Raw genomic sequence first — 13,023 nt, forward strand, 5'->3', positions numbered from 1 at the left:
ACGTTCATTTATTGCTTTACATAAGTCTTTTTCATGTATTTGATTGTTAAGTGACTGAACGTACCGACTACTCTTTATATATAATGTGCCAGTAGATGGATGCGAATATTGTCTTTGTGTCTATATCGATTGCTTTGAAAACGTCAACACATACTGTTGAATGGCATGTGCGTAAATTCGTTATCGATTTTTCAAAATTATTCCTGATAAATGTATGGAAACTTATGATTAAAATCCTTATTGTACATACCATTCCTAAAAAAAAAATCATAGAAATCCGTTGACCCAAACCTGAGAAATATTATTTTATATCGTGGCACAGTTTATTTTTTATATTTCTTTAAATATTTAAGGAGAACGTTAGTGATGCGTTGCGGGTCCTTGAGAATCCGGATTTAGACTTCAACGATGTAACTGAAGAAGACACGACAGGTGTAACATTTAGTAGCCAGGTACGTGTTTCAAATGTTTGAATATCACCGTTTTATTATATTTCCAATTATGAAATACGTAGAGGAATTATTTGATAATTTCCCAATGTAAAATATTTTTCCCAATGATATATATCTTCCAACGTTCCAGGCTGGCTGGCTGGATAGTTCTTTTTGAATGCTTTGATCTTTAACGAGTACATATTTAATTTAAAATCTGTACGGCGTCAAACAAAACAACATTGGCTATTTATATATATTGACCGACAAATACACCATAAACAAGCATGATGATACTGACAGATAAAAGACAGAAACATCAATTATTATAAAGAAATCTCCGAGACGGTAGTTTCCAACTTCGTCTAATTCTGACAATGGCTGACCGTTTTGACGTGTGACCATATTGACTTTTGACCAATTCCACTTTCTTTAGTTAACGTGCTTACTCGGTCGACAGATCATCGATAAGCGGTTTGGGATTTTTGAAGCAAAATCAAGTAACAGACCTTTTTAACTCGACTTACTTTTAATTAATACGCTCTTATGACATAACATACAGACTATGAGCCTATGTAATTAGTCATAACACCGGGACTTTTATGTCAAGATGCATTTGTAGTGTTTTCACGGTTAGCTCTTTGGGGTTCTTTCACAACAACTACAGCAATTACTTGCAACGGCACTAAATACAATACTCACGTTGGCATCGACTGGAATGCTCGTCAGGATGCACCAAACGTCCTCGTCGTCTTCGAGGGAACTCGTCGGCTATACTCGTCGGTTGCACGTCACAAAATGGCACCATACATGTACTTCTGGGAATACACCTCCAGGCAAATACGTACTTAAACACACAGTCACCGGCTTACATACACATATACTTCTGGGAATACACTTCCAGGGAAATGCCTGTCATTTACACAATCACAGGCAACTCACAGACTCACATACACCGTCACAGACTCACTTATATCTTCTGGGAATGGCCTTCCAGGTAAATACGTGTTGAACAAACATAAAATACAATATAGTACAATATAATACAATATAACCTATACTCAGGCTCACAATTACTCACTCAGGCTCACAATTACTCCAAGCAATACTCAACTTGGGAAAAGACGTCCACTCGCATCAATCACCCGTGCACAAGAGACCGTACTATCTCGTGCTGCCCAGCATGCACTATACCGATTTGTCGCTGGTTCCCAATCACGAGGTATGTGCGCATTTTGTAGACCGGGCACCGGCACAACACTCCTCCCACTTTTGTCCTTTTGGGACGACGCCACACAGCGAAGGAATCGTACCGGCGCCACCGATGAAGTAATAGTGCCCCTTGCGTAAGCACCTTGACCCAACTCCCCTAAGTCAGGCATAGCTTTCGTCCGACCTCTCTTTTGGCGCAACGCCTGCCATAAACCACAACTAAAGTTAATGCATCTCCATTAAATGACCATTTGTGTTTAGCACCTTCGCACAAATATGAACGCATATGAGCCTTAATCTTTGTTATAAAGAGTTAAAAATAAAAGTTCATAATAAGGCCCGGTAACTCTTGCTCCTTTTCTTGTCTGCACAATAATTGGACAAGTGTACCCACCTTCCAACCTATTTTCACAAATTTTAAGAAATAAAATAACTGCATACAAATACATCTCCTCGCAGCCCAAATGAGAAGGCCTACGCCCTCTGCATGTGACTGCATAATATACAATAAAAATCCTCTTGGTTATATTACAATAAAAATCACAAGAAATTTAACTTTCTAAGGTTATAAAAATCCTCTTGATTATATTAAAATAAAAATCACAAGAAATGTAACTTTCTAAGGTACTACAAATGCGTTAAAATAATATCTAAGTGACAAAAATGTTAAAAATATAAGAATAAAAATAATGTTATTTTTGTCCAAATAATACATATAATCATTGACATTATATGGAGGAAAAGACAACTAAAATAAAACTATTGTACCCACTACATTCCTCCCATTTTTCTCCTCTTGGGCCGCCGCCATACGGTCGCACCCAAGGCAGAAGAGACAGAGACTCAAATGGGACCATGATCCCCCTCCCGCAGGCACGGGACTGCCTTTGCCCAGCGGGGTACATACAGACCGCTGCATTCTAGCGGTTAGTGACCAATATGTTTCTTGCATAAGAAAATTTCCATCACATTAGTAAATAAAAAAAACATTATTGTCGGCTATCGTCCGACAATTGCTTAATCAAGAAAAAACATTCTTGTTGGCTTTCGTCCAACAAGTACAGTCACTTATGTATTAGAATGTGGAGATCACACTGAGAAATAATGTACTTTACAAAAATAAAAACAATAAAAGTGTACATGCGCCGGGAAACAACTCCGGCCATTCAAAAAATCAAAGTGACGCTAGAGACAGTTGCCGTCAAGCACGGTCACACACAAATTAAAAAAAACCTGCAAATATTGTTTAAAAGAACAACTCCGGGAAATACCACTTCCGGCCAACAGTATTGAGTGTGACAGTGGTCGTCAAGCACTGTCACCTATAAAAAACAAACTCATGCGACAAAATTCTACGACATTGCTCGGCATATGGTTTGTAGAAAATAAATTCATTTATACAAAATTACGGAAATAAATGACATGATACAGCAATGACGAAGTGATTGAAGTTAGATCGAATCACAAATCTTAACATGGAAGGATAAAAGGTGACGGAGGTGCCAAGACTGGGATATTGCAGGGGAAACCGGGTTCCTATTCACCATCTGCGTAGTTACCACATCCGATGGTGCGGTGTGACAGCGGTCGTCCGACAATGTCCGACAATGTCACACCCGACCATAAGGAAAAAAACAACAACAGACTTCACGGGAAATAATCAAACACATCCGTGACTGTGCAAAGCACTTCTTAGCGCGGTAATACAAAAAATACAGGAAGTTAAGCGCGGACGGCACAAGATAATTTGGGACGACACTTTATGCCTATTCATTAAACCCCCATTTCGCAGAGCACTGCTCAGATTAATTTCAATTTTATAGTTCCAACAATATTGCAATAAAAGACTGGGCTTAAACTGAGACAATAGGACATATATATTCAAAACAATCTAATCAAATTAATCAAAATGTTTAAGAAAACTATTACTTTTATACACCGCGTACTTTATGTAATATTCATAACAACAGCTTTTACTACTACTACTACTACTACTACTACTACTACTACTACTACTACTACTACTACTACTACTTCTGCTACTACTACTACTACTACTACTACCACTACTACTACTACTACTACTACTACTACTACTACTACTACTACTACTACTGCTGCTGCTTTTAGTGTTACTACTAGAGATACTCCGCGTACACCGTAATACGTTATCAACACCGCGAATAGAATGTCACTGCAACTTTACTATAATTTTTTTTTAATTGGGGGTCTTTTGTATTTTGCATTGTTTTCCTAGTTTTACTAACAATTAACCTCGCCATTTACAATTTTAGGCGGTACAGATTTTGGAAGTTAGACGCTCTGGTGGTCGCCAACCTAATTTCCACCGCTGAGACCGCTCCCAGCGGCGAGAACTAGAGGGTCGCCACCCTTTGGAACCACGCCTAACAAGTCTTCGAACACCACCTTCCCAGCTGTCATCTGGGGTAACTCGACATCCGCATGCTCCGCCCTCACGGCAATCACACGCGGCAACTTCTGTCGCCCGTCTGACAGGGACTGACCTGCCGGTGGCCGGAGTAGTTTCAGCAGCTTTTCGTTGGGCTATTTTGGCCCCCACCTGGTCGGCCCCGTCGGTCGCAATGCTTTTAGCCGCCTCCGCAGACTGAACCGCAACGCGCTGCACGCGAAATTCATCATTGCACACAGAATCTCCATGGTCTCCTTCAGTGCTCTCGCTAATGACAATCCTTGGATCACTGACGACATCTGGCACTGTTGGCAGCACCAAGGGAACTGCATCGTGCACGTCCTTGGCATGCTGCACCTTCATGCAGAACTGGGAAACCGGACCTAGCTGGTTTACATGATCCACTTCCGGTTGGCCCAACTGCTTAGTCGTCGCAGCTACCACAACGGGCTCCTTCTCCTTATGGTTGGGCAAGGACATGGCATGGAAATGTCCCCAGTTGGAACCATATCTGCCGCGATACGATCCCTCAGGGCGGACTTTTGAATTTTGGTTCCGATGCCCACGTAAACCTCCGCCACCCGCACCCGCAGGATACATAACCTGGCGTTGGTCGTCGTACCACCGGTTCCGGACCTTCCCTGGGTAGGGGCACTCCACAGGGTATTCGGCATAGCCTTTTTTATTTCGAAACGGCTTACCCGGTTGTCGGACAAAGGGATCAACGGCCGAACTTCCAAAAGAGTTTGACAATCTCTCCACAGCATCCAGCAACTTCTCGACCACCTGGGTCAATTTGTCGACCGCCGACACACTGACTTCATCCGCAGTGGGTGCTTTCTTCACCTCGTGAACCCACATTGACTCTTCTTGCTCAGTCTCCTGGGTATACCTCGGAGCCGCGGCGCAAGCCGACTGAACATGGCAATATATCTTCAGCATGTTCATCGCATCTCCCATAGATGTTGGTAACTGCAGACTAACATGCTTGCCGGCCTCCTCGTCAATCAAACCGTGACAAAACTTCGTCACTGCCTGTTCAGCGGCGTATGCATAGGGCAGATCACGAAACGCCGCTGTTGCCAGCTTCAGCGCCCGATCTGACCAATTGTCTAGGGACTCGCCTACTTCCTGATGGGCAACGTGGAAACGGCCCTGCGCGGTGGCGGTAAGCTCCCTGGCGCCAAAACGCTCCTGCAGTCGCTGCATTAGCTCTGCGTAAGGTACCGTCCCTCTCCCTTCGGTAAGCAACGCATAGAAATCGACCGCCTTTCCTGTCAAACACCAACCAAGGCAATCGGCGCATTCTGCGTCAGACCAATCTTGCACCCTTGCGTAGCGCTCAAACTTGCTCTGAAAAACAAACCAATTGCTCTGCCCATCATATAGCAGGCTCTTAGGCAATTTTGTCAGAACATCCCGATCTTTCTGTGTCGGGGAAATACTTGGGCCAGGAGGGTTGCTTGGTCCGGGCAAATTATTGAAAACCGGTGCATTGCTGGGTATGGGAATAGTGATGGTAGATGGAATTGGGACAGGTAGACCATTCGGGGCAAGAGGGCCCTTTGAGGCACGATGGGATCCCGTAGGCCCATAGTCCCTACTCTGGGGCAAACCTAACAAAGGGGGCGGGGCGGGGACGCTTGATGCGACATTAAACGGTTTCGGTATGCTTGTCATCATATTGTCCGGCTGTAACAACAGACGCTTTGGGAACAAAGGCTTTGCAATCTGGGGAAGAAAATCGTCCCATTGAGCTACGTCCGCCTCAAGAGCCGAAATTTGGGCTTCGAGTTTGGCCCTCTCGTGATCCTGACTTACAGACTCCTTCTCGAGCACAGACATATCTATCCACCTTTCGTGTGGGTCCATGGGCCTATTTGCGATTGACCGCCACATTCCACCCTCCCCAACATGTTCCGCCCCATCCCCATACCCCAGGGCTTCTCTAAATAATGCGGGGTTAGTACTAAAATCCAACTCGGTCACCAAAGGTCAGCGGCCGCCCTATAATTGCCTCTAAAGTATGTGGTAACAAATTTCCCGTATTTTCCCGTATCAAAACAATGGCCTGTGCCAGTTGTCTGCCCACACCCAGAATATTGCATAATCTAGTGGGAGTGTCGTAGTTCACTCGAATTTTTCTGGGGGCTACCAGTAAAAATGGTGGGGTATATCCACTTCCCATATCCATTGTTAATTTAGAACTTTTTCACTTTGCCCCACGTTGGGCGCCATTGTAGTGTTTTCACGGTTAGCTCTTTGGGGTTCTTTCACAACAACTACAGCAATTACTTGCAACGGCACTAAATACAATACTCACGTTGGCATCGACTGGAATGCTCGTCAGGATGCACCAAACGTCCTCGTCGTCTTCGAGGGAACTCGTCGGCTTTACTCGTCGGTTGCACGTCACAAAATGGCACTATACATGTACTTCTGGGAATACACCTCCAGGCAAATACGTACTTAAACACACAGTCACCGGCTTACATACACATATACTTCTGGGAATACACTTCCAGGGAAATGCCTGTCATTTACACAATCACAGGCAACTCACAGACTCACATACACCGTCACAGACTCACTTATATCTTCTGGGAATGGCCTTCCAGGTAAATACGTGTTGAACAAACATAAAATACAATATAGTACAATATAATACAATATAACCTATACTCAGGCTCACAATTACTCACTCAGGCTCACAATTACTCCAAGCAATACTCAACTTGGGAAAAGACGTCCACTCGCATCAATCACCCGTGCACAAGAGACCGTACTATCTCGTGCTGCCCAGCATGCACTATACCGATTTGTCGCTGGTTCCCAATCACGAGGTATGTGCGCATTTTGTAGACCGGGCACCGGCACAACACATTCAATGTTTCGTACCCTATTTATGTTCGTACCTTTGTAATATGGGATTACATGACTAGTTTGTTGTTTTGTTAAATATATGGCTACAGGATTTCCATATAATGAACTTAGCTCGTTAAATGATTATGCTACCAATCATTGTGCATTTTAAAAACAGCTGTATCCGGTATGTGAAAACTAAAGGGTTTTACATAATTATAAATAGCCGGAAATCTGGTATTATGGCGCAAAGACCTATAGATAACACAGATTGGAAACTCTCGTCTTCGCGATAGCGATATGCGATAATAACTAACGGCCGTTGCGGGTCACGTGACATTGATTTTGGAGACGCCGATGTACCTGTAGATTCTTGCCTGTTCCAGCTACTGTCGGCCATTTTGTTATAAAGCAATCAATTATTCTTCGTAATTAGTCGTTAATATTTGTTGTCGTAGGGTATTTTGAGCATGATCTGGTAGTTTATATTATTTTGATATTGTTATTAACAATCTTCATGTGTTAATTAGTGTTTTTATCGCTCGGTTGTCAGTTTGCAGAGCAATGAATGTCTGAAAGCGCAACGTTACAAACTTTACGTAGTGAGCAAAGTCGGTCGCCGAAAAATGACATATTGAATATTTTTTGTGTGAATAAAAATAAGTATCTATTTTCTGTGTTGATAATTCTTTAGGTTTTGGTAGTTATTATTCTAATTAATTATTAATTTATCGGAATTTGAAAGAGAACACTGGATTCGTTCATTTTCGATAATTTTTTAAAAATTGAAAGGCCCGAAGCATTTTTAAAAAAACATCTTCATTAAGCATCACATATTGATAACTTAAGATTTTTATACTAGGTGAGATGTTAATCTATGTATGATTTATAAAAAGTAGACGAAAATGAGGTATTTTAAAGGATTTTGCCTTTGTACAATTTGTACTATTTTATACTGTTATTCCATTCTATCATTTTTCACACCTGTCGCCAAAGTGGTTTGTTTCTTTTTGAAAAACTTTTCTATTTCTCATCCCATAATGATATCATTGAAGTAAGATTTTTATGCTAGGCAAGATGAAAATCTAAGTATAGATTTAAACAAACTAGAAGAAAATGATCAATTTAAAGTATTGGGCCTTTTACAATGTTGGTACAATTTTAAGCTCTTTTCTTTGTTGTACAAGGTTGCTGTCAAACATGTTTTTGTTCTTTTTGATAAACTTTTTCATTTTTCATCCCAAATAGATTAAGTCAGATTTTTATGCTTGGTGATATGTTAATCTAGGTATGAATTAACTAAACTGGAGGAAAATGTTCATTTTAAAAGATTTTGGCCTTGTACAAAGATGGTACAATTTTAAGCTCTTTTACCCTCTATTATACACACATGTCGTCAAACATGCTTTGGTTCATTGTGAAAAACTTCGTCATTATTCACCTCACATTGAAGAAATAAGATTTTTGTTCTGGGTAATATGTTTATTTTGGTATGAATAAAAAAACTAGATGAAAGTACAATTTATGGGTTTAAATTCGTATTAATATCTTCTTTTATTAGTATTTTCGGACCGCGTATTTTTCGGCGACGCTCAATAAACTTGTTTTCTTGTCAATGTTACACATGCAAGTTAATATACAAACATATTTTAACAGATAGCTGTGAGATTATTGTAACACAAACAAAAGCTGTGAGATGACTATAATTCGCCGGCCGCGGCCACTGATCACACAATTAAAATCAATCAACAACGCAAATTGATAATTGAAGTTAGGATCCCTTCTTTTAATTAATTCTCAAGAATAAAGAAAAAACACACAAAGCATCTTCTTCAGTTCGGTAATTAATCCAACGATTAACACCCGCGTGAAAAGTTGTTTTTTTTATTCGCGAAATCCTAGCCCACGATACTGAAAGCTTAATTTAATTACCAAAAGAAAAAAAAACTGGATTACAAACAAAACTTTAATAACCTATAACTCATGAATAAGATCTAAATAAAAAGAGAATTAAACAATTGAAAAAATCTACACAATCAATATTGAAATAAGTCTAACTGAAACCGTTTTTGGATTGAACGATCATAGCATTTATTATACTGTAATGTTGTTTTAATCATAGACCTAGATCTATGTGTCCACATATATCTATCCGTTTTGAAATAATAATATTTTATAAGGTTTTAACTGTTTGAAATACCAAATTATACAAGAATATTTTATCAGAAAAAGCCTTTCAAATAAACTATTCAACAGCATTCTCGCCGCGATTGGGAAGTTCTTAGCGCTATTTCTTCAACGATCGCGGCATTATAAATTCTTATTGTAGGTAAATAAAATCGAGATTTTATAGAAACATAATTACTCATGTTTCTATGAAACTTTATTTTATAAAAATGGGATAATTATTGACCAAGTTACAGCCGCCTTTCTATAGCGCCGTAACATTTTCACATAACTTTGCTCGATAATCGTAGCCGTTGCAATTGACGCGTCGCTATCTTATCGCAATCGTGATACACCGGCTATCTCCGGACTACTCCGATTGATTCATGGAATAAATCGTCTGCTGATCCTAAGTGTACTTATCGGTTTCTCGACCACGTGACCCCGCCGCAAGATAGCCCAATAAGGCGCGAAGTTTCCAATCTGTGTTATCTATAGGTCTTTGTATGGCGGTACTAATCAAATAAACATTTGCATTTAAACAGCATGTTTATATATAGGATAAATATTTGAATAGACAATCATGTATGACTTTATTTAATAACTTCTTTTTTATAAGAAAAAACTTAGATTTTAAAGCAGGGTTGGCACCAATCGACCACCCCCGGTTTTACCGGTTAAACCGCCCCAGTCAATACTCTCGAAGTGGTCATTACTGGTCAATACTGGTCGATTGAACTTTACCCCCAATTTTGATTAATATTCCATGCTTAATCAAACAATATTGATTATTATATTAAACAGACATGTTGCCAATAATGCCTTAAGCTATTAATACCCACTATTTTATACCTGTTCATGCAATTTGTAGGCCAATCTCTAAAAAATTTGCAAACTAGTCAAAGTTTTTTTGAGAACTGAATAATTATCAATGATGTGCATTATTAAAAGTACAGTCATTGAAATTCAGATTTAAATCTACAAGCAAGTCGGGCTATGGGAATTTGAACAAGCCCGAGTCAGATTTTACTAGCCCAAACATTTTTGTTAAAAATGCAGATAAACATAACATAAAACATCCAAAGAAGCATTCATTTATTCAATCTTTGGAATACAATACAAATCTCTTATTAATTTCATCCTCATCCAAGTTAGCTTCCTCGTCATCTGAGCCAGCCTCTTTCGGATCCTGAAATAAGAAGAAATTAATTTCACACACGGATTTCAATCAAATCACAATTATAAATATATACATAAAGTTTAGGTAAAAAATTAGCAGATATGTATCCCATATATCCATGTGAAAGAAAAGGCAAACCTGAATCACCAGAAAATATATTAGCAATTAAGTGCCAGGTTATTCTACAAAAAGCCAGTTGACAAATGCGACAATCACAGTTACCTCAGATTCGCATTCCTCAACGACGTACTTGAGGTCACATAACCCCAAACCGGAACTCCTGTTTTTAGGGTTACATGCAGTCAGTTTGATACTTAGCACACATTGTTGAGTGCATGCTGCCTAGGATTTGTAAAATACATTGCAAATGGTTGGTTTTGGTATCAACATGAAGGTATATTTGTAAGCAATAAGAAAATAAGCCATTTTTGTGCTCTACTTTTTGTGTTGATGGTTCCCGGCTTTGAAAGTAGGTCATACTATTTGAGCCCAAAATGGTTGTCTGCACAGCTGTCAAAACCGGTTTGCCTTTTCTAAGGTAATTATTTTGAGTTTGCGCGTATAGAATTTAATGACATGCATTTTTTTCTAAAGATTATGCATTAATCTTTCCAATGATGTATGATGATATAGTGGGTATGCGCTTGATCATGGTAAAAATTGATATCGAACTTCAACTATTTTATATGTAATATAGAAGGAAATTAATTGCGCATGCGTAACCTTTAAGCACATCCGACCAAGTTAGTCGTCTGCCAGAATTTTGACATTTGAACATCAAAAACTCTCTGTATTGCAAAACATAACTGCCAGATGTCATTTTGACCCAAATTAGGGCTGTTTGCAATTGGGCTGCTGCACTTAGGGTCATAAGGGGGGTAAATGCTGGAAAATCACACCGAAACCTGTTCCGGAGACATATTCTAAGACTAGTTAAACACCCGGTATTGTTTTTCAGTGCCATTTTGACATTAATTTGCATCAATCTCAATAATGAACCTATTGCATGTCTCTATTTCATCTGTATTTATTATTATTGTTTACTTTTTGAGCCTTTCACTGTTAAAAATGCCCGCCAATTTTGGACCGACACTTCTATCTGCCTTCGCCTTCAACCCATTCAGGCAGATCTACTCAGAATAACACTACTTTGCCTTATTTTACCTGTTTGGATATCTTGCTGAGTTCAAGTAATATCAAGTATTCAGGTGAAAACACAAAAATGATAATAATATTATGCTTTCTTTCCTGGAAGAATGTTGTTGCGATAGACCCTGCATGAAAAACACCAGGGAATCTGTATTTAAGTGACCTTAATATTATGCGTAAAACTAAGTGTGCATTTGTAGGCGGTGTCGAAACGGGTCTATAGCTCTGCCTGAACTGTCGTCCAATTGGTTTACAAGTCCGGCTGAAGTGACCGGCCATCAAAAACTGTACAGCGTGACTGATTCGGAGACGGCCCTCAACACTCGCACAGTCGTGTCGAGAGGATCGGTGTCTTTGCAGGTTAGTACGCCGTTATTTTCAATTAAATCTATTGTAAAATGATTTCGTTGATATCCTGGCACACTTTTGTCACCAAAATTAGGAAAATTGGGTGTTTTACATTGACTGCAGCTCTGAAACCAAATTTTGTGGCGATAACTTTGCCGGTGTGCCCGACAATGTGATGCCGGCGTGGTGAATTAACCATTTGTAGCAAATAAAGCAAGAAAGACTATTGAAAGCTTACTCTAATTGTATCTAACTTACATTAGTTGGCACCGTAATGAGTAAATGCGCACAAAAAACCTTTTTGTTTTCTCAGATTACACGGAATTGAGCACCCGGGCCAGACTGACACTTTCCGGAGCCTGCCCGAGACGGAACTCGAGCCGAGGAATCATAGGTCCAGGTGTGACAAAAGACTTAAAGCTCATGTCTGACGATGACTTTTTTTAGTCATGAAGTCAAGTGTGTTGTTTTTCCATGCAAGTGAGCCCTTTTGTTGGGTCAAATGACATCAGAATTGCTGCTTCTACATGGATTTTACCTAAAATGTGCAAAAAAAAATAAAAAAAAGTTTGTTCGAATCATGTTCAAAACCTGCTTTGATGCACAAATATTGCCATTGATGATTTTTTTCACTTATTAAGCCATATGTAAGATCAGCTTTGCCTATTAGAACCGAAAGACATGCCTTGTATGGAGTCTAAGTGCTGCATGTATGATGTAACCAAGTTTGGCTTTTCTACCTTAATTCTTGACGCGAAACGCTGTTACGCATGGCGCTTTCAACGGCAACTTTTATGAATAAATCTGTGTGTCATTGTACCGGAACTTTGTGATCTTTCTCAAAACAGATTATACCTATGGGAAAAGTGCCTTTAATTTAAATTTGAAGGGGTTGGGTTCTCTTAAAGGTCACATAACCCCAAACCGGAACTCCTGTTTTTAGGGTTACATGCAGTCAGTTTGATACTTAGCACACATTGTTGAGTGCATGCTGCCTAGGATTTGTAAAATACATTGCAAATGGTTGGTTTTGGTATCAACATGAAGGTATATTTGTAAGCAATAAGAAAATAAGCCATTTTTGTGCTCTACTTTTTGTGTTGATGGTTCCCGGCTTTGAAAGTAGGTCATACTATTTGAGCCCAAAATGGTTGTCTGCACAGCTGTCAAAACCGGTTTGCCTTTTCTAAGGTAATTATTTTGAGTTTGCGCGTATAGAATTTAATGACATGCATTTTTTTCTA

At 39.6% G+C, this 13,023-nt stretch overlaps 1 long non-coding RNA gene across 2 annotated transcripts in view; it reads left to right on the forward strand.

Annotated features, from left to right (window-relative positions):
* Positions 1 to 861: 861 nt before the first annotated feature.
* LOC127864744 (uncharacterized) overlaps positions 862 to 13,023 on the forward strand; it is a 60,956-nt gene continuing 48,794 nt past the window's right edge. For both annotated transcript variants that reach the window (XR_008042264.1, XR_008042263.1), the window contains exon 1: positions 862 to 931. This is a non-coding gene — a long non-coding RNA (uncharacterized LOC127864744). The remainder of the gene's footprint in view (positions 932 to 13,023) is intronic.

This window comes from Dreissena polymorpha, chromosome 1 (genome assembly GCF_020536995.1).
Source record: "Dreissena polymorpha isolate Duluth1 chromosome 1, UMN_Dpol_1.0, whole genome shotgun sequence".
In the NCBI taxonomy this organism is placed as follows: Eukaryota; Metazoa; Mollusca; class Bivalvia; order Myida; family Dreissenidae; genus Dreissena; species Dreissena polymorpha.